A 25163-nucleotide genomic window follows, 5' to 3' on the forward strand; every position below is an offset into this window, starting at 1 on the left:
TATTTAAAAGCTTTCATAAATTTAAAAGGGAATTATAGGAATGATATGTTTTTGACAGGGCTGCACGCAGAAACAAGAGATCAAGGGCATGCTCTCTCTGGGAATTACATTTTATGAGCATAATACGTGAGGCAGTTTGCAGATCTATTCTGAAACACCAGATATCCTCTCTATAGGCTAAGTAAGCTGCAGGGAGAGAAGTTAAAAGGGAGTTTGACATTCTGCAAGATTTTTTTTAGCACAGATGGAACTTCAAAAAAAACATTCTCTATCAAAGGTAGTGCTCAGGTGTAACTGAGTGTAAGGCAGATTGTACTGCAATTATAGACACAAAGTGCCGGAGTAGCTCAGTGGGTCAGGCAGCATCTCTGGAGAACATGGATGGGTGATGTTTCGGGTCGGAACAGTTCTTCAGACTGAAGAAGGGTCCCGACCTGAAACGCTTCCGATCCTTTTTCTCCAGCGGAGCTGCCTGCCCCACTTAGTTCCTCTCGCACTTTGTGTCTATTATTGAAGTCTGAAGAAGGGTCCCGACCCGAAACGTTACCCATCCTTTCTCTGACCCGCTGAGTTACTCCAGCACTTTGTGTCTATCTTTGGTATGAACCAGCCTCTGCAGTTCTTTGTGTCTACATACACGGCTATAATGGTCAACATCCTTAGATGAAGTTCCCAAACTGAGAAGATTGCTTATTTTCCAGACCAGACTGATGTGACATAACTAGAATTTTATAAGCACCTGATGGATGTGGGTAACATTGGTAAGGACTAGGTTTATTTGTCCATACCTTATTGCCTTTGAGGTGGGAGTGGTGAGTGGTCCTTCCAATGAACGTGCGTCCAAGAGCTGCTGGGACGAGGTCCCACAACGATCAAGAGACGGTGATATATTTCCTGGTCAAGATGCCTCTCGCTGTAAGTTAGTGGTGAATAGTTAGGCTCATCCCTAATCGAGCTCTACACTGCCTGGCATTTGTACAGTGTGAATATTGCTTGCCGTCAATCTGCCCAAGCTCAAAGATGGTCTGGGCTTTGCAGCTGTGGGTAGTTTCTGTTTCCGACGGGGTAGCGAGCAGAGTTGATTATATTTGTATACGTTCCCACATCTGAACCTTAGTTTAGTTTAGTTCAGACATACAGCACGGAAACAGGCTCTTCGGCCCATCGAGTCCACTGCAACCAGTGGTCACCATATACTAGCATTATCCTACACACACATTGGGACAATTTACAATTTTTACCAAAGCCAATTAACCTACAAACCTCTATGTCTTTGCAGCGTGGGAGGAAACCGGGACACCTGGAGGAAACCCACGCGGTCACAAGGAGAACGTACAAACTCCGTACAGACAGCACCCGAGGTCAGGATCGAACCCGGGTTTCAAGTGCTGTGAGACAGTGGCTCTATCAGCTGCCCCTGCATGCCACTCTTAAAATCCAAACTATTAACTCTTTATGATTTCATATCGGAAAGAAGGTCAATAATACAGTGGTTAAAGAAGTCGTCCTGACCAGAAACGTCACTGTCCAGGTCCCCGCTGAAGAAGGGTCTCGACCTGAAACGTCACCCATTCCTTCCATCCAGAGATGCTGCCTGTCTCGCTGAGTTATTCCAGCATTTTGTGTCTACCTCCAGAGATGCTGCCTGACACGCTGTTACTTTGTGCTCTAAGCAAGATTCTAGCATTTGCAGTTCCCTGTGTTTCAATGACATAGCTAAAGATGGCGAGACCAGGATACTGCACGAAGGAACATCTACAGCTCCTGACGCTAGGATGGTTGACCTTCCCATTGACAGGTAAGAAGGTAGCCTCTCTTTTGGATGGAAGTAAAAGATCTTTGGTGGGAACATGCGGAAGGTCAAGGTTATTCTGCCCAATGTCCTGATAGATAATTCACGCTCAGGAAACAGCACAATAAAACAGCTTCTCTGTCACTTATCACTTGCCCGTTAGTGTGAGTTAGTGCGCAAAAACTGCTTGCCATGTTACCTACATCACAAAGGTGACTACAGTTCAAAACGCATCCTTGTGGCAGGACGGTGGCATAGTGGTAGAGTGGCCAGAGACCCGGGTCTGATCCTGACTACAGGTGCTGTCTGTACACAGTTAGTACGTTCTCCCTGTGTCCGCATGGCTCTTTCCGCTAACTGGATAGCACGCAACAAAGAAACTTTTCACTGTACCTCAGTACATGACACAACAATAAACTGACTAAAATAGTCTAGAACAATCCTTGAAGCCAACAGGTTTAAACCATGAATCTCTGTTTCTTTCTCCACTGATGCTACGTGATGTCATAAGGTCATAAGGAATAGGAGCAGAGTTAGGCCATTCGGCCCATCAAGTCTACTCCTCCATTCAATCATGGCTGATCTAACTCTCCCTCCTAAACCCATTCTCCTGCCTTCTCCCCATAACCTCTGACCCCGTACAAATCAAGTATGACTTTTGATATGTTCAAGAAGGAACTGCAGATGCTGGAAAATTGAAGGTAGACAAAAAGTGCTGGAGAAACTCAACGGGTGCAGCAGCATCTATGGAGCGAAGGAAATAGGCAACGTTTTGGGCAGAAACCCTTTTTCAGACTTCATGACTTTTGATGTGCTGAGTGTTTCGGGCATTTTCTGTTTATATTTCATATTTCTGTTCATATTCTTTCAAAGATGTGGTGCAGTTAAGTGGAACAGAATGGCGTCATCCCGTGCTGCGAGGTATTCTGCCGTTGTTGCAAACATGAAAGCATACTGAGTGCAGTTCATATTTTTTTTTCAAACTGGACTTCTATTGTTACACCATTAATACAAATTGTATCAGGGCGAACGCTAATGGTTTTGACACCTTCAGTCTGTCAACTTGCGTTACGGGCCTGATGTTAATGGCTTGGGCATCAGGCTCCATTACACACCCATCAAAGAGATAGTGTCCCATCCTATTTTATTCAAGGTGGGTTTTTTTTTCAGAATGCATCTTTGAAAGGCCGGAGGGCTAAAATTACCCGAAAGTGAAAATCTCTTTTGAAAAGAGAGAAAAGGTTTTTTTCAGAAGGAGCAGTAATAATTGACAAGCAGAAATGCAATTTTCTCACCAGGAGATGAGACAGATGAACGCGGCCATTGTCCTGTATAAGAGTACTTGGGAAAGTCAATGTCAGATGACACTTTATATCCCCTTGTGCCACCACCATTGTGCATCCACTGATATTTGCTGCTTTCTGCTGGGAATTGAATTTCGTGGCTTTTCCCCCTTCCTTCGCCTCCCCCCTCCCTCTCCCGACAATAACAATCTTGGAGATCAGGCCTTGTCTTTCAGCAATAATACACTACTTGCCATGACAGGGTTCCTAGTCATTTCCCTGTAGTTGATGTTATGCCTGAGGCTTTACGAGGCGCTGGTCAGGCCGCTTCTGGGGTATTGTGAGCAATTTTTGGGCCCCCCATATCTGAGGGAGGATGTACTGGCTCTGGAGAAGGCCCAGAGGAGTGCTTTTCGAGAATGATCCCAGGAACGAGTGGGTTAAGATATGATGAGTGCTTGACGGCACTGGGCCTGTGCTCGCTGGAGTATAGAATTGTGAAGGGGGACCTCATTGAAACTGATCGAATAGTGAAGGGCCTGGATAGAGTGGAGGTGGAGAGGATGTTTCCACTAGTGGAAAAGTCTCAGACCAGAGGTCGTAGCCTCAGAATTAAAGTACGTTCTTTTATGAAGGAGATGAGGAGGAATTTCTTCAGTCAGAGGGTGGTGAATCTGAGGAATTTATTGCCACAGAAGGCTGCATAGGCCGTCAATGGATATTTTTAAGGCAGAGGCAGATAGATTGTTGATTAGTTTGGGTGTTAGGAGTTATGGGGAGAAGGCAGGAGAATGGGGTTGGGAGGAAAAGATGGATCGACCATGATTGAATGGTGAGGTAGACTTGATGGGCCGAGTGGCTCGGTAAAACGTCAATTATCCAATATTGGGGTTGCCCCATTTGCCTGCATTTGGCCCATGGGCATCTAAACCACTCCAATCCAGTTCACCTACTTAAATATTTGGAGTCGTAGAGGCATACAGAGCAGAAACAGAGCCTTTGGCTCATCGAGCATTGTTGTACACTGATCCTGTACTTCAACGGCATCAATTGCCCCCAGATTTTCTCACACCTCAACATATGAGGAATTCCAGATCCAGGGACAGTTTCTTTCCAGTTGACTGAAGCCAACTGAACCATCCTACCACAACTAGAGAGTGGCCTGAGCTACCGTCTACCGCATTGAATCCGAGCCTCTGGTGCTGTGAGGCACTAACTCTACAGCTGCGCATACTGTTTTCCCCTAAACTAAATTTATTCAGCTTGGCGTTAAACCTTTCCTAATAAAGCTCAAAAAGACGTTTAGAGGAGCTGGTGGGATTTAAGAATTGCCAGAAGTTTTAAAAATAAGAATTGGCTACCAATGTTTAGCAGGGATCTCATGTTTGTGTGAATAGGATGAGACAAGGTAGCCTCCTAATGTGAGTTGTTATTGCGTGAGGAAGTAAGGGTTTAATAACCCTACAATCTGGAATTATTTGTTTCAGCATTTGTGCGAGGAACATTTAAATACTTATGTGGACAGCTGGTAGAGTTGCTGCCGCACAGCACCAGAGGCCCAGGTTCGATCCTGACCACGGGTGCTGTCTGTGCGGAGTTTGCACGTTCTCCATGTGTCAGCATGGATTTCTCCGGGTGCTCCAGTTTCCTCCCACACCCTAAAGACGGTGTGTGGGGGAGGGTGGGGGGTAGGTTAATAGCCCTCTGTAAATTGACCCCCTAGTATGTAGGGAGTGGATGCGAAAGTGGAAATACGTAGAACAAGTATGAAAGGGTGATCGATAGTCAGAGCGGACTCGGTGGACCAAGCGGCCTGTTTCCATAAACTGAGGTAAAATATTTAAACTGAGATGCACCGGGACTCATTGCGGAGAATATTTAACAGTAGATTAGCCAGCAGTTCCTGTGTGGAGGTTGATTCTGTTTGTGTTCAGTTCACGGACTGTGACACTGAGGCGAACACTGAAGACATCTTCCTGAATACCCCAAATAGATGTGTCGCTGGAATGTTAACTCTAAACATTTAAAGAAAAAACCCAAATTAAATAAACTGCTGCTGTTATGTTTTGGCTTTCCAACGTTGATTTTCCCTCGAAGAGTTCTTGGTCTTATTTTAAATTTCTCTCACTTCTCCCGCGAGAGTTCCTTTGCCAACCCATTTTGTGAGTCACCACCTACCTTGGGGAGGAGGGTTTGACAGGGGAGGGGAGCTTGTGGTTGCGTTTGGCTTCACACCGACAAACCTGTTAATGGAACCTTGGAATCAAGTCAACTTTCTGCGGCAGTCTCAATAATGCAGACAGTTTGACAGTGCTCCCAGGGCATTGTTGAAGATTAACCAGTCAGCTTTGGTTTATTAATGACAATTGGAAGGGCAAAGAGCCATTAACAGCTGGGATATTTCTCCTTTAGTGCCAGGTGAACCCCTGAGCCAATAGTTTGAAGGATCCCGGCTGGACAAGCAACAGAGAACTTGACAAAGTTTTGAATCCCACTCAGTCTGATTACTGCAAATGAGCACTCATCTCCTTGGTTAAGTATAATGTACCTTAAGCATCATGGAATCGAATAGTGAAAGGCCTGGATAGTGTGATCGTGGAGAAAATATTTCCACCAGTGGGAGTCTAAGACCAGAGGGCACAGCCTCAGGAAAGGACGTACCTTTAGAAAGGACGTACCTAAAGAAGATAGACTAAAGTGCTGGGGAAACTCAGCGGGTGAGGCAGCATCTATGGAGTGAAGGAAATAGGCAATGTTTCAGGCCGAAACCCTTCTTCAGTACCTAAAGAAGACATTTCTTTAGCCAGAAGTTGCTGAATCTGTGGAATTCATTGCAACAGAAGGCTGTGGAGGCCAATGGATATTTTTAAGGTGGAGATTGACAGATTCTTGATTGTCAGGGGGTTATGGGGGTGAGAGGGAATGATAGATCAGCCCTGATTGAATGGCGGAGTAGACTTGATTGGGCCGAATGGCCTTATTCTGCTCCTAGCACTTATAAACTTGTACAGCACAGAGACAGATCCTTCGGCCTAACTTGCCCATGCTAACCAAGATGCCCAATGAACACTAGTCCCATCTGCCCACCTTTAGGCCATGTCCCTCTGAACATTTGGAATTAGAAGATTGTATGGTCTCTTGTTTGCACACTTCAGTCCACCCCCACACTCCACTTTCCCCATTACCCCCTTGAGCACTGACCAACATCGATATATCAACATATAAACGTACTAGTTAGTAGCAGGAGTGACCAGGATGTACTTGACTGGGGCAGCACAGTGGTGCAGTTGCAGAGTTGCTGCATCACGGGCGCCAGAGTCCCGGGTTCAATCCTGACTACAGGCGCTGTCTGTGCAGAGTTTGCAGGTGCTCCAGTTTCCAAAGACATGCAGGTTTGTAGGTGAATTGGATTCTGTAAAAAAGTGTCCCTCGTGTGTAGGATAGAACTAGTGTGTGGGTGATTGTGGACTCGGTGGGCCGAAGGGCCTGTTTCCGTGATGTATCTCTAAACTAAACCTTCTCTGCTATTCAATACAAACATAGCTAATCTGAGTGAACCTCACCTCTGAACTCTCACCCTTCACTTCTCTGTTAGTCAGGCTTGCCTCAACAATCATCTAGGCCTCGACTTCTGCCATCCTTTGAGGAAGCAATTCACCAGCCTCTTCCTTCACAAGAGAAAGAAAAATCACCTGTTTTTTGCCTGAAATAAGCAGCCCTTTATTTTGAAACAGTGATGACATTGTTCTGAGCTCATCTAATATATCGCCTCCTTCTCAATCCATATTCTCTGATTGAATCACAATACATACGCACACTTATCTATTACGGACAACCAAGTTGGCCATTGCTCAATCAATCACAGTCATCCAGATCACTGCCAGATGTGATAGCAAGTGATATATCACATAGCCGAAGCTATAAACAACTGCTGAATTGAAATGAAGGCTTGCTGTTTCACATTTTTAACTGTTTCCTCTTCACTTTGATTGAAGACCCTGTTTCACTATTGCTTAAGAAATTGGTTCAGAGTGTAGAAGTGTAAGAAAAACAAGATTGATACCGGATCAGTTCTAGTCATAGATTGATACAGTCTGGAAACACGCCCTTCGGCCCAACTTGCCCATACCGGCCAACATGTCTCATCTACAGGAGACAGATACTATAACATCGATTTGGACAGGTACATGGACAAGAAAGGTTTAGGGGGGTATGGGCTAAACACGGGCAGGTGGGACTAGTGTAAATAGAGAGATAGACACAAAAATGCTGGAGTAACTCAGCAGGGACAGGCAGCATCTCTAGAGAAATGGAATAGGTCTCGGAGAAAACGCCGCCTATTCCTTTTCTCCAGAGATGCTGCCTGTCCCGCTGAGTTTAGTTTAGTTTAGAGATACAGCGTCGAAACAGGCCCTTCGGCCCAATGGGTCCACGCCGACCAGCGATCCCCGCACATTAACACTATCCTACACCCACAAGGGACAGTTTTTACATTTATACCAAGCCATTTAACCTTCAAACCTGCACGTCTTTGGAGTGTGGGAGGAAACAGAAGATACCTGAGAAAACCCACGCCGATCACAGGGAGAACGTACAAACTCCGTAGTTACAGCACCCGTAGTCAGGATCGAACCCGGGTCTCCGACGTTGCGTTCGCTGTAAGGCAGCAATTCTACCGCTGCGCCACCGTGACCGCCCTTGTTTGGTGATGTTCTCTTCCACTGGGTCATTGTGGGATCCTGGAGTTCATACTTGTCACCACTCAGCCCGTCAAGCACCTACTGGGAATGAGGTCTGGTCATTGTGCGTGGTGTGGCCCACCCGTCTATGCCCCTTCAAACCCTGACACGACAGAACTGTCCACAGGAAAGCACTGCCTTTTAATTTGTTTGTTTACATTCTGGGCGTTCGGAAGATTGATTGCAGAGCATATGGATACAGAGCTGATCATGGGAAGGAATTCCCTTTCACAGGCTGATAGAGAAGATGCATTGTTCAGGAAATAATATCCTCCATATCACACGGCATGCTGAGGGGCAGAGTTCAGCGCACTTCAGCATGTCCTCTCTTGTGTTTCTGGTGATTAACGGCAAGCGGGAACAAAGGAACAAGAAGAACGTTTCACGCCTCAGGCAGGGTGAAGTTCACCCGGGCTGCTCGAGGCTTGAAAAGGGATGGAAGTGCTTGAACAAGCGTCGTCTACTGAAGGTTTCGTTGTGCTACTGGATACAAGCCGAGGCCACGGGAGGAAATGTGGGACTCGCAGGTCCTGCAGAAGCTGGAGCATATCGACCACAAGGTCAGTAGAGGATTTAACAAAAGCGCTATGTTTCAGCAGGCGGAGTAAAGAGAAGCTATCTCTATGAGCAGATAGTTGAAGGACCAAGAGGCGTAGGCTTCAAGCCATGGGGAAAGGATGCAGGGGGAAAGACTGGTTTACGTGGAGAGTGTTCAAATCAATAGACAATAGACAATAGACAATAGACAATAGGCGCAGGAGTAGGCCATTTGGCCCTTCGGGCCAGCACCGCCATTCAATGTGATCATGGCTGATCATCCCCAATCAGTACCCCGTTCCTGCCTTCTCCCCATATCCCCTGACTCAGCTATCGTCAAGAGCCCTATCTAGCTCTCTCTTGAAAGTATGCAGAGAACCTGCCTCCACCGGCCTCTGAGGCAGAGAATTCCACACTCACAACTCTCTGCGTGAAAAAGAAAGTTTGAAAGGGAATTGGATGCTTCGGGGAACATAATTTCCGCTTGGAAAGGAATTATTGGACTCAGCATAGATTGTAGATTCCCAATCTGAAGTAACTACCAAATCCACTGATTGGGAAAAGCCTCAAAATTCTTTTTAAAAAAAACATGGATATGGTCCAAATGCAGGCAGGTGGGACCAGTGTGGATGGGACATGTTGGTTGGTGTGGGCAAGTTGTGCCGAAGGGCTTGGTTCGGCAACTTGAGCGCCCTGGAGAGGAAAAGACTACAAAAAGTAGTAAACACTGCCCAGTCCATCATCGGCTCTGACCTTCCTTCCATCGAGGGGATTTATCCCAGTCGCTGCCACAAAAAGGCTGGCAGTATCATCAAAGACCCACACCATCCTGGCCACACATCTCCCTGCTACCTTCAGGTAGAAGCTACAGGAGCCTGAAGACTGCAACAACCAGGTTCAGGAATAGCTACTTCCCCACAGCCATCAGGCTATTAAACCTGGCTCGGACAAAACTCTGATTATTAATAACCCATTATCTGTTATTTTCACTTTATCAGTTTATTTATTCATGTGTGTATATATTTCTATTATGGTATATGGACACACTGATCTGTTTTGTAGTCAATGCCTACTATGTTCTGTGTGCTGAAGCAAAGCAAGAATTTCATTGTCCTATCAGGGACACATGACAATAAACTCACTTGCACTCACTTGAACTTGAACTTGAAGGCCCTGTTTCCACACTGTATCACTCTATGACTATTGATCCTCATGAATTCCAAGATAATCTCTTAAAAGTTTCACTCCTTCCACACTTCTACACTCTGAACCAATTTCTTCAGCAATAGTTAACCAGGCTCTTTAAACAAAGGCTTGACAATAAATGAGTGTGATGAAGGTACTTTGCCAGGTGTGAGTGATTCGATAGTCAGTGCGAAGGCCACCATTTTAACTCGTGTTTAGTCTGCTTCACTTTTATTCCATGTTACCAAACTGATTTTTAGATTCTTAAACCCATTTTTTGTGTCAGTTTCTATTGCGTGGGAATGGTTTGACTCAACACACAAATCTAAATTGATAGTGTAGGATATTGTGTTCTTTGGATTAAAGTCCCACTCTGGGGACTAGCGCAGAGATTTCTCAGCACACTCTCTGCTGGAGCGCAGAAGGAGTGCTGTACTCTTGGCACTGCTGCCTTTCCGATGGGTTCTTAAATCAAATCCCCCATCTGCCTGCTCAACCAGACAGAGGATCGCATGGCATTTTCTTGCGAAGATCACCATGAATTGTTTGCAAAAGGCATCTCTTTAGGCACATGGATAGGGAGGTTCAGAAGGATACGGTCCAAACATGGGCAAACGGGACTGGCTTAGTTTAGTTTGGTTTAGAGTTACAACGTGGAAACAAACAGGCCCTTCGGCCCACCGGGTCCGTGCCGACCAGCGATCCCCACCATCGCGGATCAACCCTATCCTACCCCCACTAGGGACATTTTTTACATTTACCAAGCCAGTTAACCTACAAACCTGTACGTCTTTGGAGTGTGGGAGGAAAACGAAGATCTCGGAGAAAACCCACGCAGGTCACGGGGAGAACGTACAAACTCCGTACAGACAGCACCCGCAGTCAGGATCGAACCCGGGTCTCCTGCGCTGCATTCGCTGCAAGGCAGCAACGCTACCGCTGTGCCACCGTGGCTGCCCATGGTCAGTATGGACAAGTTGGGCCGAAGTGACTGTTTCCATGCTGCATTTCTCTGTGTCTCTATGACTCCATCAACATGAAAACAGATTTAAATTCAAACAGCGGCATATACTGGAAATCCGATATCACTTCATGTCCTACAGAACTCACTGCTTCCTATCTGCGATCCAATCTTTCTCTCATCTCTGAATCTAAACCATTCTCAGTCACAGCTGACTGCTGACCAGATATCACTGATCTGAAACCTTAACTCTATTTATCTGGCCTAGGTTGCTACGTGAGCTGATGAGTGTTTCCGACAATTTCTGTCTCATTTCACTGAAGTGCCTACAGCTACCGCAGAGCGCAAAGTGCTGGAGTAACTCAGCGGGTCAGGCAGCATCTGTGGAGGATGTGGACAGGCGACGACCGAGGTTCGGGACCAGTGGCGGACTGGCCAGGGTGTCAGCTTGCCCGATGGCAAGTGGGCCCCTGATGAAGTGATAGCAAGTGGGCCCCTGTTAAATGATAGCACTGTAGTTGTGGGTGGCCCCCCTTTGTCTCCTGGCAACCAATATTTTTAGACCCAGTCCGCCACTGGTCAGGACCCTTCTTCAGACTGTATTTTAAGTGTCCAGGGAGGTGGTGTATGGTGTAGATAGCTACTCCATCATACATTCGCAATCATTGGCTTCTTCTTAGACTCCCCCTCAAGGCATAGCCACAGAATAAAAGGACCTACTTTTAGAATGGAGATGAAGAGGAATGTCTTGAGATAATAGGGTGGTGAATCTATGGAATTAATCGCCATGGACGGCTGTGGAGGCCAAGTCATTGGGTATTTTATTTAAATGGAGATTTATAGGTTCTTGATTAGTAAAGGGCCTGTCCAACATTCCCGAGTTACTCACAAATTCTCCCGGGTTTTCCCCTTGATTCAAACTCGGAGAATGTCCGCAGCGAGTCCGTAGGAGTCCGTAGATATATCGTAGCGGCTCGTTATGCCAGCCGTAGGTACTCAGGGCATCAACACGGGAAAGTGGGACAGGGCCTTTAGGGTGTCAAAGGTTAAGGGGAGAAGACTGGAGAAAGGGGTTGAGACGGGATAATAAACCAGCAATAAGCAAAATGGCAGACTGGACTAAATGGGCCAAATGGCCTGGTTCTGATCCTATCCCTTATGATCTTATGATCGAGGCTCTAGTTTTATGGGTTCAGAGATGGGTGGGGAGGCTAATGTGACACTCAGTCACTGAGAGGAAGGAGAAGCATCTTAGGATAGATGAGTGGGTAAACTGTGAGCTGGTCCACTTTGTCCACCAGTAACTCGGGGCTCTTCGTGACAGATGGGACCACGGTGCGCCACGGACAGCATTTTATCGGGGTGCATCACAGCACGGTTTGGGGACAGCTCCGTCCAAGGCCGCAAGGAATTGCAGCAAATTGTGGACGCAGCCCAGACCATCACACAAACTAACCTCCCTTCCATTGACTCCATTTATACCTCACGCTGCCTCGGCAAGGCCAGCAGCATCATCAAGGACCAGTCGCACCCTGGCCACCCCCTCTTCTCCCCTCTCCCATCAGGCAAGAGGTACAGAAGTGTGAAAACGCACACCTCCAGATTCAGGGACAGTTTTTTCCCAGCTGTTATCAGGCAACTGAACCATCCTACCACAACCAGAGAGCAGTCCTGAACTATTATGTGACCCTTGGACTATCCTTGATCGGACTTTGCTGGCTTTACCTTGCACTAAACATTATTCTCTTACACTGTACACTATACACTTTAAATGGCTCGATTGTAATCATGTATTGTCTTTCCACTGACTGGATAGCATGCAACAAAAGCTTTCCACTGAACCTCGATACATATAGAGATAATCTAAACTCAACTAAGGTTCTCAGTGCCACTCTGAATTTGTCTTTGCCACTTTGAGCAGTCAAGGACCTGGAAATGATGCAATTTTCCAGGGAGATTTTGACAAGATCATTGAACCTTATCCTCAGCCCACCCGGCAAGCTCTTGCCAGGATAGAACTTGTGTAGCTTTTACACTTAGTTTCAGTAACACAGTGGTTAAATCACTGCAAAAGCAGCCAAAGATCCAAACCACCGATCTGGGAAAGTGAGATCAAACCCCACCATGGCTCCTGGTGCATTTGTTCAATAATTATAGCTGGACTTGCAATGCCATCTATTTGGTTCATTGATATCCTTCACTGATGCCATCCTTACGGGTGAAAATACCGAAGATCGTGAAGGGCGGCACGGTGGCGCAGTGGTAGAGTTGCTGCCTTAAATCACCAGAGACCCGGTTCGATCCTGACTAAAGGGCCTGTCCCACTTGGGAGACCTAATCCGCGAGTTCTGGCGAGTTTGCCCTCGACTCATACTCGCAGCATGGTCGACACGAGGTCGTAGGAGGTCTTCGTAACTCTCCTTCATGCTCGAGAGTGGTCCCCGTGTACTCGAGGCCTCAGCTAGGTTGCGGTGTTTTTTTTCAATGTGTTAAAAAATGCCCGCGAGCAAAAAAAGGGTCGCCATGGAAAAAATTGATACGTTTTTTACTCGTAGGTTTAGTCGTAGTAGGTCGTAATAGGTCGGCATGTTAGTCGTGGGCAATCAAGGGTAGTCCAAGGTAGTCCTAGATAGTCTTCATCATAGTCGAAGGGAAGTCGAAGGAGATCGAAGGAGGTCGCCTTTACTCTCCATTATTCAGTGTCCAATTTTCCCGAAGTTAGTCGAAGCTAGTCGTAGCTAGTCGAATCTGGTCTTCAACATAGGTGAAAGAGGTCGAAGGAGGTCTTCAACATGTCATTTTTTCAAACTCTTCTAAACTCGACGATTAGGTCGCCCAAGTGGGACAGCCCCTTTAGGTTGCTGTTTGTCCGGAGTTTGTACATTCTCCCTGTGACTGCGAGGGTTTTCCATGGGTGATCCGGTTTCCTCCCACACTACAATGAGGTACAGGTTTGTCGGGTTAATTTAGCTTCGGAAAAAAATGTCAATTGTCCCCAGTGTGCAGGATGGTGCTAGTGTAGGCGATGATTGGTGCTCGGCATGGACTCGATGGGCCGAAGGGCCTGTTTCCGCACTGTATCTCTAAAGCCTAAAGTAAACAAAACCAGAGACCTCTACATTCTGTGGAAGCGGAAAAACAGATTGGCTTTTAACTTGCTGCATGACAACATCACAGCGCTGAACGCTATTTCAAGGGGTTAGATCATCGAGGTGACCTTCCATTTGTACATAGCCTCAGTCAGACACTAGCTGAGAAAAGCTTAAATGTATTTAGTCCATATTCCGATGCATTTAGAGGGCTTATCTAACTGAGGTATTTAATTGGATTAGAAGCACTGAAAAGCAGAGAAGTCTGGGATTGTCTTTTGGCATGAAAAACAGATGTTTGAAATGTCAGCTGTATTATAGCGGAGCAAATGAATATTCCAGCATGTCCTTAAGTTTGAGCTGGTGACTGCCTCGAGTGCACTGCTGGGCGTTGTGGTACATCCCTCTCAGGTATTCATGAGGAAAGACCTGATAGAAGTATATAATATTTAAGAAGGAACTGCAGATGCGTGAAAATTGAAGGTAGACAAAAGTGTTGGAGAAACTCAGCGGGTGCATCTATGGAGCGAAGGAAATAGACAACGTTTTGGTCCGAAACCCTTCTTCAGACTGATGTAGGGTGGGGGGGCATGGAGAAGAAAGGAGAAAGGAAGAGGAGGAGCCTGAGGGCTGAGGGAGAGCTGAGAAGGGGAGGAGACAGCAAGGGCTACCGTAAATTGGATCATTCAATGTTTATGCCGCTAGGGTGCAGACTGCCCAAGCGGAATATGAGGTGCTGCTCCTCCAATTTCCGGTGGTGCTCACTCTGGCCATGGAGAAGGCCCAGGACAGAGAGGTCGGATTCGGAATGGGAGGGGGAGTTGAAGTATATAGTAGAGAGTCAGAAGCTTCTTCCAAGGGTAAGAATGTCAAAGGCTGGAGGGCAGAACGTTAAGAGCGGAGCAGAGTTTAAAGGCGATGTGTGGAGCAAGTGTTTTTACACAGAGAGTGGTGGGTGCCTGGAACGCATTGCCAGGGGTGATGCTGGGGGAAGATACAATAGTGGCGATTGAGAGGCATTTAGGTAGGCACATGGATATGCAGGGAATGGAGAGATACCGGTCACGTGCAGGCAGATGGGATTAGTTTATTCCTGGCATCTTGTTCGGCACAAACATTGTGGGCCAAAGGGCCTGACCCTGTTCTACGTTCCATATGGACTGCTTCCCTCTTTCTTACCACAAAGTTGGGGAATATTTTTACAGCTGATTACTTCAGGGAAGTGGAATTACATTGCCTGGTTTCAATGGCAAAGCCAGTACAAAATGATCGGTGAAGAAATATTATTTTGTACAGTGATCTAGCTCCAGCAATCCAACAGTGGTTAGACGGAGTGAGAGGAAGGGGCAACTAGAGGGGTATTATCGAACCCTATGGGACAGCACATGGTCATTCAGCCCATCAGATCCCTGCTGGCATTATGGTGTCATTTCCCCTGTTGGGTCTTCAATGCCCATTAGGATATTCTCTGTCTAGTGTTTCTCCAACTATTTTGTGGACACTCACATTCACTGTTTTCACCAGCCCCACAGGCAGGTCTGCACCAGTCTCGGCATCAGTTGGGCAGCATAGAGCCACAGTGGTAGAGTTACTGCCTTGCAGCACCGGAGACCCGGGTTTGATCCCAATGGCAGGTGCTGTCTGTACGCAGTTTGTATGTTCGCCCCGCGACCACGTGGGTTTACCCCAAGATCTTCGGTGTCCTCCAAAGACGTACAGGTTTGTAGGTTAATTGGGTTGGTGTATGTGTAAATTGTCCCTAGTGTGCGTAGGATATGTGTGGGGATCGCTGGTCGGTGCGGACTCGGTGGGCGGAAGGGCCTGTTTCCGCACTGTATCTCTAAACTGAAACAGATAAGACCAGTTGTCTCCGTTGCTGCCTGGAGATATCTCCATTCGCCAGAATAACGTGCCAGTGGCAGGAAGTTGGTCCATCGATCATTGTATGGTTTGCTTTCATTGGGGATCGTGGACTTGAGGTGATGCCATGGATCACTGCCAATTCCAAGGCAAAGGCCTCATGATCTCATGGGACATGCTTGATGTATTTTGTCATCTCATTGGACACCTGATATAATCTGTTATTAATTTGAACCAAACACTGGAGTTTCCTGTTTGCCAGCGCATTATAGTCTGGAGATTAATTGTTACATCAGTAATAAGTTAACCCTTCTGATTAAACACATTTAAACACAGTAACACTCATCAAGTGGCTCCTGGTTCTGGCTCCCAGTTTGTTACAGCCCCTGTTTGAGTATCTGAAGGGGCTGCTCCTCAAGTTTTGGCTCCACTTTAGTCCTGATTTTTGGGCACCCGGTACAGAGGGGGGAGGGTCGGGAGGGAGGAGGGGGTTTCCCTGTCGTTTCTGCACCTGGGCCTGGCCAAGATGGCCACTCGCGGGTCCAGGCAGCGGGCAGTCGACGGCCGCACAGCGGTCAGCGGATACGTCCGTGCTCGCGTATCCCTGGAGAGGGAAAACACACGCGGTGTCCACGGGGACTCTGGAGGCCTTCCGTTAACGCTGGTCACCGCTGGAGGTCGAATGTATCGTTGATAAAAATGTTAATATTTTAATATGATAACTTTGTTTGTAAACTGCCAATATCGGCATTCTTTGATCGTGTTACTACTCTGCATTTTGGTTTGTTCTAAATAAAAGCATTTTGTATGAAAAAAAAAGTTTGTGAAGATAGACACCATGAGTTCACCCTCTGATTTTCCACTCAAATGAGCCCTTTGCAAGGAGATAAGGAGGTCACTGGAAGAGCTGACCAATGCTTGGGAACGTATGAGAATATAACAGTCAGACAAGTAGAGCGTGGACCATGTAGCCAAGGTCTGGAGGGCGAGGCGAGGCGCACCGCCACTCCACCTAGTGGCCCTAGGGGAAGGAGCAGCTCTGCCATCAGCGACCGGAGAACTGGTGACGGGATCTAGGGAGTGGGCAGGGCCGAAGATGTCCTGGTTAGGTTGCTCCTAGGCCTGGCCAAGCTGGCCATCCGCGAGTCACGGCCCCAGTCAGAAGAGGGCTCTGCCCTAGCCCAATGCTTGCCCCTTTTCCGGGGTTATGTCTGCACCTGGGTGGTGTTAGAGAGGGACATATAGTATAGTAGTCATTTACTGTATTTGTAAGGATTGTAACAATATTGTTTGAAATTTTTGTGAGTGAATAATGTGTTGATTTTTTAATATGGTGGTGGGCGTGCCACCACGGTGATCGTGATCGGAATTAAATAAATTATTTTTGATACAAAAAAGAAGTATAGATTTGTAGACTAATTGGCTTGGTAAAATGAGAAATTGTCCCTAGTGTGTGTAGGATAGAGTTAATGTGCGTGGCTCGCTGGACAGCGTGGATTTAGTGGGCCGAAGGGCCTGTTTATGCGTTGTATCTCTAAACTAAACGAAAAACTAATCTCAGGCAAGGCTGGGTAGAATTGCAGCCATTCATCACGAACACTAGTGAGGAAGGACCAGAGGAGTTGCCGCACACTGGAACCTCTTACATCCCCTTAAATACATCAGCAGGCTCTTGCATTAATTACATCCAAACTGTAATGTAATGCTCCTTTCCTGAGATGAAGCTTGGCTCTGAAACAAAGTCTTACAGTGAGATCAATGTTTGCCCGATCAGCACAAGGACCTGCACCTACATGAAGTGCTGGAGTAAGGGCAGCAACATGGCACAGCTAACGGAGCTGCTGACTCATAGCGCCAGAGACCCGGGTTCAATCCTAACCTCATGTTCTGCCTGTGTGGAGTTTGCACGTTCTTCCCTGTGACCGCATGCGTGGATTTCCTCCGGGTGCTCCGGTTTTCTACCAAGTCCCAAAGACGTGCGAGCTTGTCGGTCAATTGGCCCCCTGTAAAACTGCCCCTAGTGTGTCGGGAGTGGAAGAGAGGATGTGAAAGTGGGCTAACTCAGCAGGTTAGCGTTGACAGCAACTATAGTACATGCCAGTTCTTGGTGTGTTGACAAAAATAGAGTTATCACGATCTATGAAGACCAGGCCAAGAAATATTTCCTGACAGTGGGCAGCAATTAATTATACTTGTCAAGCTGGAGGTAGGTTATCTCTGGTTGATTTCCTGTCTTGTCAGGTCTATTCATGGGACTGCATTCCTGATGCTGAGTCCCACCCAACAGGTGAGCTGCTCAAAGAATCGCGGGTGGATTTGATCATGCAAGCAGGGTTGGGCAAGGCAGAGAGATTTAGTGTCACAGAGTCATAACGTCTTACAGCATGGAAACAGGCCCTTTGGCCCAACTTGCCCACACTGGCCAACATGTCCCATCTACACTCATCCCACCTGCCTGTGCTTTGCACTTCTCAGCTGCCAGCCTGGATACTGTTCATTAGTTCATAGGAAAAGAATTAGGCCAATCGGCACATCGCATCTCCTCCACCATTCAATCATAGCTGATCTATCTTTCCCTCTCAACCCCATTCTCCTGCCATCTCCCCATAACCTTTGACACAATTACCAATCAATGACCTGTCAATCTCCCCTTTAAAAATAATCATTGACTTGGCCTCCGCAGGCTTCTGTGGCAATGAATTCCACAGTTTCACCTCCCTCTGACTTCAGAAATTCCTCTGTATCTCCTTTCTAAAGGTACTTCCTTTTATTCTGAGGCTGTGCCCTCTGGTTCTACACTCTCCCACTCGTCGGATGAAGTCAGTTGAAAGTAATTTAATCCAAACCACAATGTAACACTCCTTTCCTAAGATAAAATTTGGCTACGAGATGTAGTCTGAAAGTAAGGCCATGCCCATAACCTTTAGTCAATGTTAGCATTGAACAGCATGCCAATTCTTTGCGCATTGACAAAAATAGTGTTTAATTGGAAATGAAACTGAACATTGAAACTTCCAATGGGGGAATGAGGAGCAAGTACATGTCACTGAGGACTGACGTAATGAGGAAGAAGGAATTAGTGTGGGATCTGATCTTTTATCTCGTTTTTAGCAGAATATAATGGTCAACATTTTCATTGGGGAATATTGTACTGATGGAAAGATTTGCGTTTGGATTGTGCAGCTCGCTGCAGTTCAGAAATGTTTCCAATCCTTTTTAAGCAGATTTAGGCTTTAAAGATACAGCATGGAAACAGGCCCTGGTGGCCCGCCGAGTCCACGCCGTCCAGCGATCACCCCGTACACTAGCACTATCCCATGCACTGGGGATAACTTACAATTTTTAACAAAGCCAATTAACCTGCAAACCTGTATCTCTTTGGATTGTGGGAGGAAACCGGAGCACCCAGAGGAAAGCCGCACATTCACAGGGAGAATGAACAAACTCCGTATAGACAGCACCCGTAGTCAGGATCAAACCGGGGTCTCTGGCGTTGTAAGGTAGACTGCCCCAGATAGACTGTGATGGTGGTTAAATGCACAAGTCATTGTACACATCAGCTGTTCCACATCAGTAAAGATATGGAGGATGTTCTAGGTTGCACTGTCACGGAGAAATGCAGTCTAAACAGTAGAGCTCCACAATCTTGGTCCGTTGAACTTCGACTGAACCTTTGGAGGAACAGATGTCCTCTGGAAAGCAGCAAGATAGTTCGACTCTAATTTAACACACGAAACTCAGTCTGCATTGCATCCTGAAGATAAGCACAAAATGCTGGAGGAACTCAGCGGGTCAGGCAGCATCTCTGGAGAAAAGGAATAGGTGACGTTTCGGGATGGAACCCTTCCTCAGATTGGGAATATCCATCCAGTGACACTGTTCAGTTTTCATCCCTTGCCATGTCCCACCCATGTCCTATTCCTTCTTCAGACCTTCTTTGTACTATGGAGTCTCCCACATCCTTCGGGAAGATCCCTTAAGTTTTGTGAGGAGTTCAGGGAGGGGGAGCGTGGGGACCACGGTGCACGGAAGCGGTGGGGAGGCTGCGGGAGGTGACAGCCGCACGGTTGCTGGAATCGCAGGTCATGGCGTTGCAACGGGGAGATGAGGTAGCAGCTGGACACCCTGCAGGCCCACAGAGTGAGTGCAGGCCCCAGCAGCGGCACAGAGCGGCCGCAACCATGAACGGAATCAATAGGATCGCGCTGGGCCAGGCAGACACCTACATCAGCACTCCAAAGCCACCATGACTCCGGGCCTTACAGTGGCAACACAGGAAATGCATAACCCCTTTGGACAAAAGGCATTGGAAGGAACTGCGGATGCTGGTTTACACCGAAGATAGGCACAAAATGCAGGAGTAACTCAGCGGGTCAGGCAGCAGGTGGGTCGATGCACGAGATATCTCTTGTTTCCCTTTCCCCTGCCTCTCTGTCTGAAGATTGGGTCTCGACCCAAAACATCACCCTTTCCTTCTTTCCAGAGATGCTGCCAGACCCGTTGAGTTACTCCAGCCTTCTCCTTCAGACAAGATAGACGGTTTCAGAGCCTTGAGACTTGAAAGTTACAAGATGGCACCAAAACATGGAGATTCTTGGCATACTGGCCCAGAAGAGGTCAACTATCATCCACTGTCATCATTTGACTCTTATACTTGTGTAAGATTGTACTCATGTATGGTTTGATATGACTGGATAGCACCTAAAACAAAGCATGGAAACCGGCCCTTAGGCCACCCAAGTCCAATCTGAACATCAATCACCTGTTCGCACAAGTTCGATGTTCACAGCACCCGTGGTCGGGATCGAACCGGGGTATCTGGCGCTGCATGCGCTGTAAGGCAGCAACTGTACCGCTGGGCCAATGTGCCTCGAGAGTGGTGGGAGTCTCAGAGGTTTCAGCTTATACTGTTGAAGGGGCATTTAGATGACGGAACACAACAAAAGACAAAGGTGACCATGCTTGTACCACCACTGTGTTGTCAGGCACATAATTCAGGATCTCAGAACCTAAAACAAAACATAAGCTCATGAATTATTTCACAATGTGCTGTGGCTAAAAGCGTGTTTGTTGCCAGTGTATCATTTTTTTTTTTTAATCGACTTCAGTCTACAGCCAAGTGTCTGGAAATGAACAATGGCTCCTTTCTGTTATGCTTCCTTAGAGATGAATATAGATTTGAGGAGCAAGAGATTTTCTTTCCACCGTGAAAATGGATGACCTCAATGCCTACATGGTCAAAGAAGCCTTTTGTGAAAGGCTAAGCAAGAGGATAACATGATGATGGAACAACTGCTCAGGAAGACTGAACGTAATAGCATTCAGGAGGACAAGGGAAGAAGGAAGGACTTTTCATTCTTTTCATCAAGTTTGGATAGGGAATGGGTGGAGTGTATCTGAAAGGACCACCAATTTGCTAAGTACCACATAGATCAGTGGTTTCTTCAAATGAGTGCCAACACTGAAAAAGTTTAGACTCAAGGATTCTGGCGAGACGCAATCATGAGGTCATAAATGATAGGAGCAGAATTAGACCGTTCAGCCCATCTAGTCTACATCGCCATTCAATCATGGCTAATCTATCTCTCCATCCTAACCCTATTCCCCTGCCTTCTCCCCATAGCCTCTGACACCCATACTAATCAATAATCTATCTATCTCTGCCTTAAAAGGCCTGGCTCTACTGCTTTGGGACCGGTACCCCACCCAGAAGGGGAAGCCACTGAGTGGGGCTCTTCTCGGCCCCAAGGACGGGAGAGGAGGGATTCGGAACAGACTGACTGTGGGAAAGGGTGTGCAGCCTCGACGGAGGGAGGGGGCTGCTGGAGGTCCTTTAACCTCCTAGGGTTTGGCTGGACAGGGCACCGCTCGGTGGAGCAGTCGCGGAGTACACCACGGTTACACCTGGCCAGGCCAACCCTACAACACCGCCAGGACAACTGGCCTCAATGGTCAGGTCAGGATCCCTGCACTTACAACAAATGGGACTTGAAAATTGTGCCATATCTGCCAACTCCTATATATTGTCTCAGTGTATTATTTCTACACGCTTGTACTTTATCTAAGATCAAGTCAAGAGAGTTTATTGTCATGCGTCCCAGATAGGACAATGAAATTCTTGCTTGCTGCAGCACAACAGAGTATTGTAAGCATAAATACAGAACAGTTCAGTGTGTCTATATAGCATAGACCATGTATATGTATATACGCATAAATAAACAGATAAAGTGCAATAGGCTGTTATAGTTCAGAGTTTGTTTGTTGGTGAGTTTAATAGTCCGATGGGTGTGGGGAACTAGCTGTTCCTGAACCTGGATGTTGCAGATTTCAGGCTCCTGTACCTTCTACCTGATGGCAGTGGGTCCTTGATGATGCTGCCAGCCTTTTTGAGGCAACGACTGTGGTAGATCCCTTCGATGGAGGGGAGGTCAGAGCCGATGATGTGTTTATGTACAGTAATACTTCTACTGAACTGTATGGAAAAATGAATTTACTGTAACTGTACTACTGTATGTGACAATGAAGTGCCATTGAACCATTCAACTGCAGGTGCTGGTTTACCCAAAAAAGATGCAAAGTGCTGGAGTAACTCAACGGGTCAGGCAGCATCTCAGCAGAACATGGATAGCTGATGTTTCGGGTCGGGACGGAGACGAGGAAACACTTTTTCTCACAGAGAGTGGTGAGTCTGTGGAATTCTCGGCCTCAGAGGGCGGTGGAGGCAGGTTCTCTGGATGCTTTCAAGAGAGAGCTGGATAGGGCTCTTAAAAATAGCGGAGTCAGGGGATATGGGGAGAAGGCAGGAACGGGCTACTGATTGGGGATGATCAGCCATGATCACATTGAATGGCAGTGCTGGCCTGAAGGGGCAAATGGCCTATTTCTGCACCTGTTGTCTATTGTCTATTGACCCATTTAGAGATCTCATTTGAGAAAAAATAAATACATGGTCATCTCTACAAGTTATCAGAAGTTTATGAGTTAAGTTTGGAGAGCGGTGGCCACTGCTCCAAGTGTTTGAATTCCACCTAAGGTTTTTAATTTGAAGATTAATTGATATTTGTGCAATAATCCACTTTTTGTTAACTGAAACCTCCTGCATATTAGGAACTGCTGAAATGATGGAATTTCTGGCTTGGATGTACAAAGAGAAGGTCTGCAGGGCACAGTTAGAGATGATTAAACCCATATTCATCTTTTACCAACTTGAAGAGAATAATATTTTCTTAATTTGTTTTCCAATTATCCAAGGCACATTTGGCTTACACTATCACTACAAGAGATCATCAGAACAGATATCCTGTGGCCAATATATAATTTTTTTGGAACTACAGCACAATGCTCCATGGAGAGTCTGGGAGGATAGCCAAGAGTAGCACTGAAAGATGCTACTAGGCCCATCTTGCCCATGATGCTGTTTGTGGCCTGCGTAATCTTCCTTCCATCTTATTCCTTCTAAACCCATCGCCTTCTCCTCTCGGTGGAAGGAGAAACAAAGTTAATGTTTCAGCTCAGGGACCCTTCATCAGATCTGGGAATCAATGTGAGGAAAAAATATGGCTTCAAGTCATGGATAGAGTGTAGATTGGTGGGCAGGACGTAAGGAGATATAGGAAGAAATCACAGTTGCTATGAAAGTAAGCAGTTGAAGAAGCCATGGTGAGTTTTGTTTAAAGTTAGAGAGTCATAGTGTGGACACAGGCCCTTCGGCCCAACTTGCCCACAGCGGCTAACATGTCCCAGCTACACAAGTCCCACATGCTTCCATTTGGTTCATATCCCTCCAAAACGGTCCTATCCATGTACCTGTCTAACTGTTTCTTAAATGTTGGGATAGTGCCAGCCTCAACTACCTCCTCTGGCAGCTTGTTCCATACACCCATCACCCTTTGTGTAAAAAAGTTACCCCTCAGATTCCTATTAAATCTTTTCCCCTTCACATTGAACCTATGTCCTCTGGTCCTCAATTCCCTTACTCTGGGCAATAGAGATACAGTGTGGAAACAGACCCTTCGGCCCACTAGCACTATCCTACACACTGGGACAATTTACAATGTTTACCAAAGCCAAATTAACCGACAGACCAGGACATCTTTGGAGTGTGGGAGGGAAACGAAGCGCCTGGGGAAAACCCCTACATTCAGGAGGAGAACGTACAAACTCCATACAGACAGCACCTTGGTCAAGATCGAACCCGGGTCTCTGGCGCTGTAAGGCAGCAACTCTACCGCTGCGCCACCGTGCTGCCAATCTGGTCCATACATCACCCAAGACTGCAAGAAATCGCAGAGGATTGTAGATGTAGCCCAGTCCATCACACAAACCAGACTCCCCCCATTAAGTCCATCTACACTTCACGCTGCTTTGAGAAAACAACCAACATAATCAAGGACATTTTCACCCCGGTTATTCCCGCCACTCTCCTCTTCCGTCAGGCAGACGATACAGAAGTTTGAAAACACAAACCACCAAATTCAGTTTGTGTCGGAAAGAACTGCAGGTGCTGCGTAAAAACAAAGATAGACACAAAATGCTGGAGTCTCAGCTGGACAGGCAGCATCTCTGGGGAGAAAGAATGGGTGACGTTTCAGTCTGAACTGAAACGTCACCCATTCCTTCTCCACAGAGATGTTGCCTGTCCCGCTGAGTTCCTCAAATATTTTGTGTCTATCCACCAAATTCAGTAGCAGCTTCTTCCCTGCTGTTAGAGGCTAATGAACAGTTCTCCCCTAAAGTGTATTCCTGATCTCCCAACCTACCTTATTGTGGGCCTTGCACTTTTTTTTTAAATTTTATCTACACTTTCTTTGTGGCTGTATTATTTCTCTGTAACTGAAACATTTTTTTGTCTTTGCACTACATGTGTATGGTTTGATAGTGCTCATGAACAGTATCAACTCTTTTCACTGGAAGTTTTTCACTGTTTCTTGGTACAAGGACAATAACTGATCAATACAAAACAAAGGGATGTGCAGTGGGTGTGAGCGATGTAGGAGAAGCTGAACAGACACTGGCAGTCTAGACAGATCAACTGAAGAAGGGTCCTGACTTGAAACGTCACCTATCCATGTTCTCCACAGATGCTGCCTGACCTGCTGAGTTAGACTTTAGACAATAGAGATACAGAGCGGAAACAGGACCTTCGACCCACCGAGTCCGTGCTGACCAACACTAGCACAACCCTGCACACTGGGGACAATTTGCAATTTTACTGAACCTTAATTAACCTACACATTTCGTTCAGACTTCGGTCTGAATGACAATAAAGGAAACCCTGTAACATCTCTACGTCTTTGGAGTGTGGGAGGAAACCGGAGCACCCGGAGAAAACCCACGTGGTCACAGGAAGAATGTACAAACTCTGTACAGACAGTACCCGTAGTCGGGATGGAACTCAGGTCGCCGGTGCTGTAAGCGCTGTGAGGCAGCAACTCTACCGCTACGCCACCATGGCCGCCCACAGTTGCACCACTTAATTTCCCCAATTGTTCGAATTACTCATTCATACTTGACTCAAGCCGATGCTACAAGTGCACATTGAGATATCCCTGGTTCTCCCGCCACGGTACTAGGAACTGAGATCTTCGGTTTCCTCCCTCACTCCAAAGACGTACATGTTTGTAGGTTAATTGGCTACGTGGCTACGTGGGAGAGTAAAATGCAACGAAATTTCGTTCAAGGTGCACTGTGTCTAGGTGTATATCTGAATGACAATAA

This window comes from Leucoraja erinacea, chromosome 33 (genome assembly GCF_028641065.1).
Source record: "Leucoraja erinacea ecotype New England chromosome 33, Leri_hhj_1, whole genome shotgun sequence".
NCBI lineage: Eukaryota > Metazoa > Chordata > Chondrichthyes > Rajiformes > Rajidae > Leucoraja > Leucoraja erinaceus.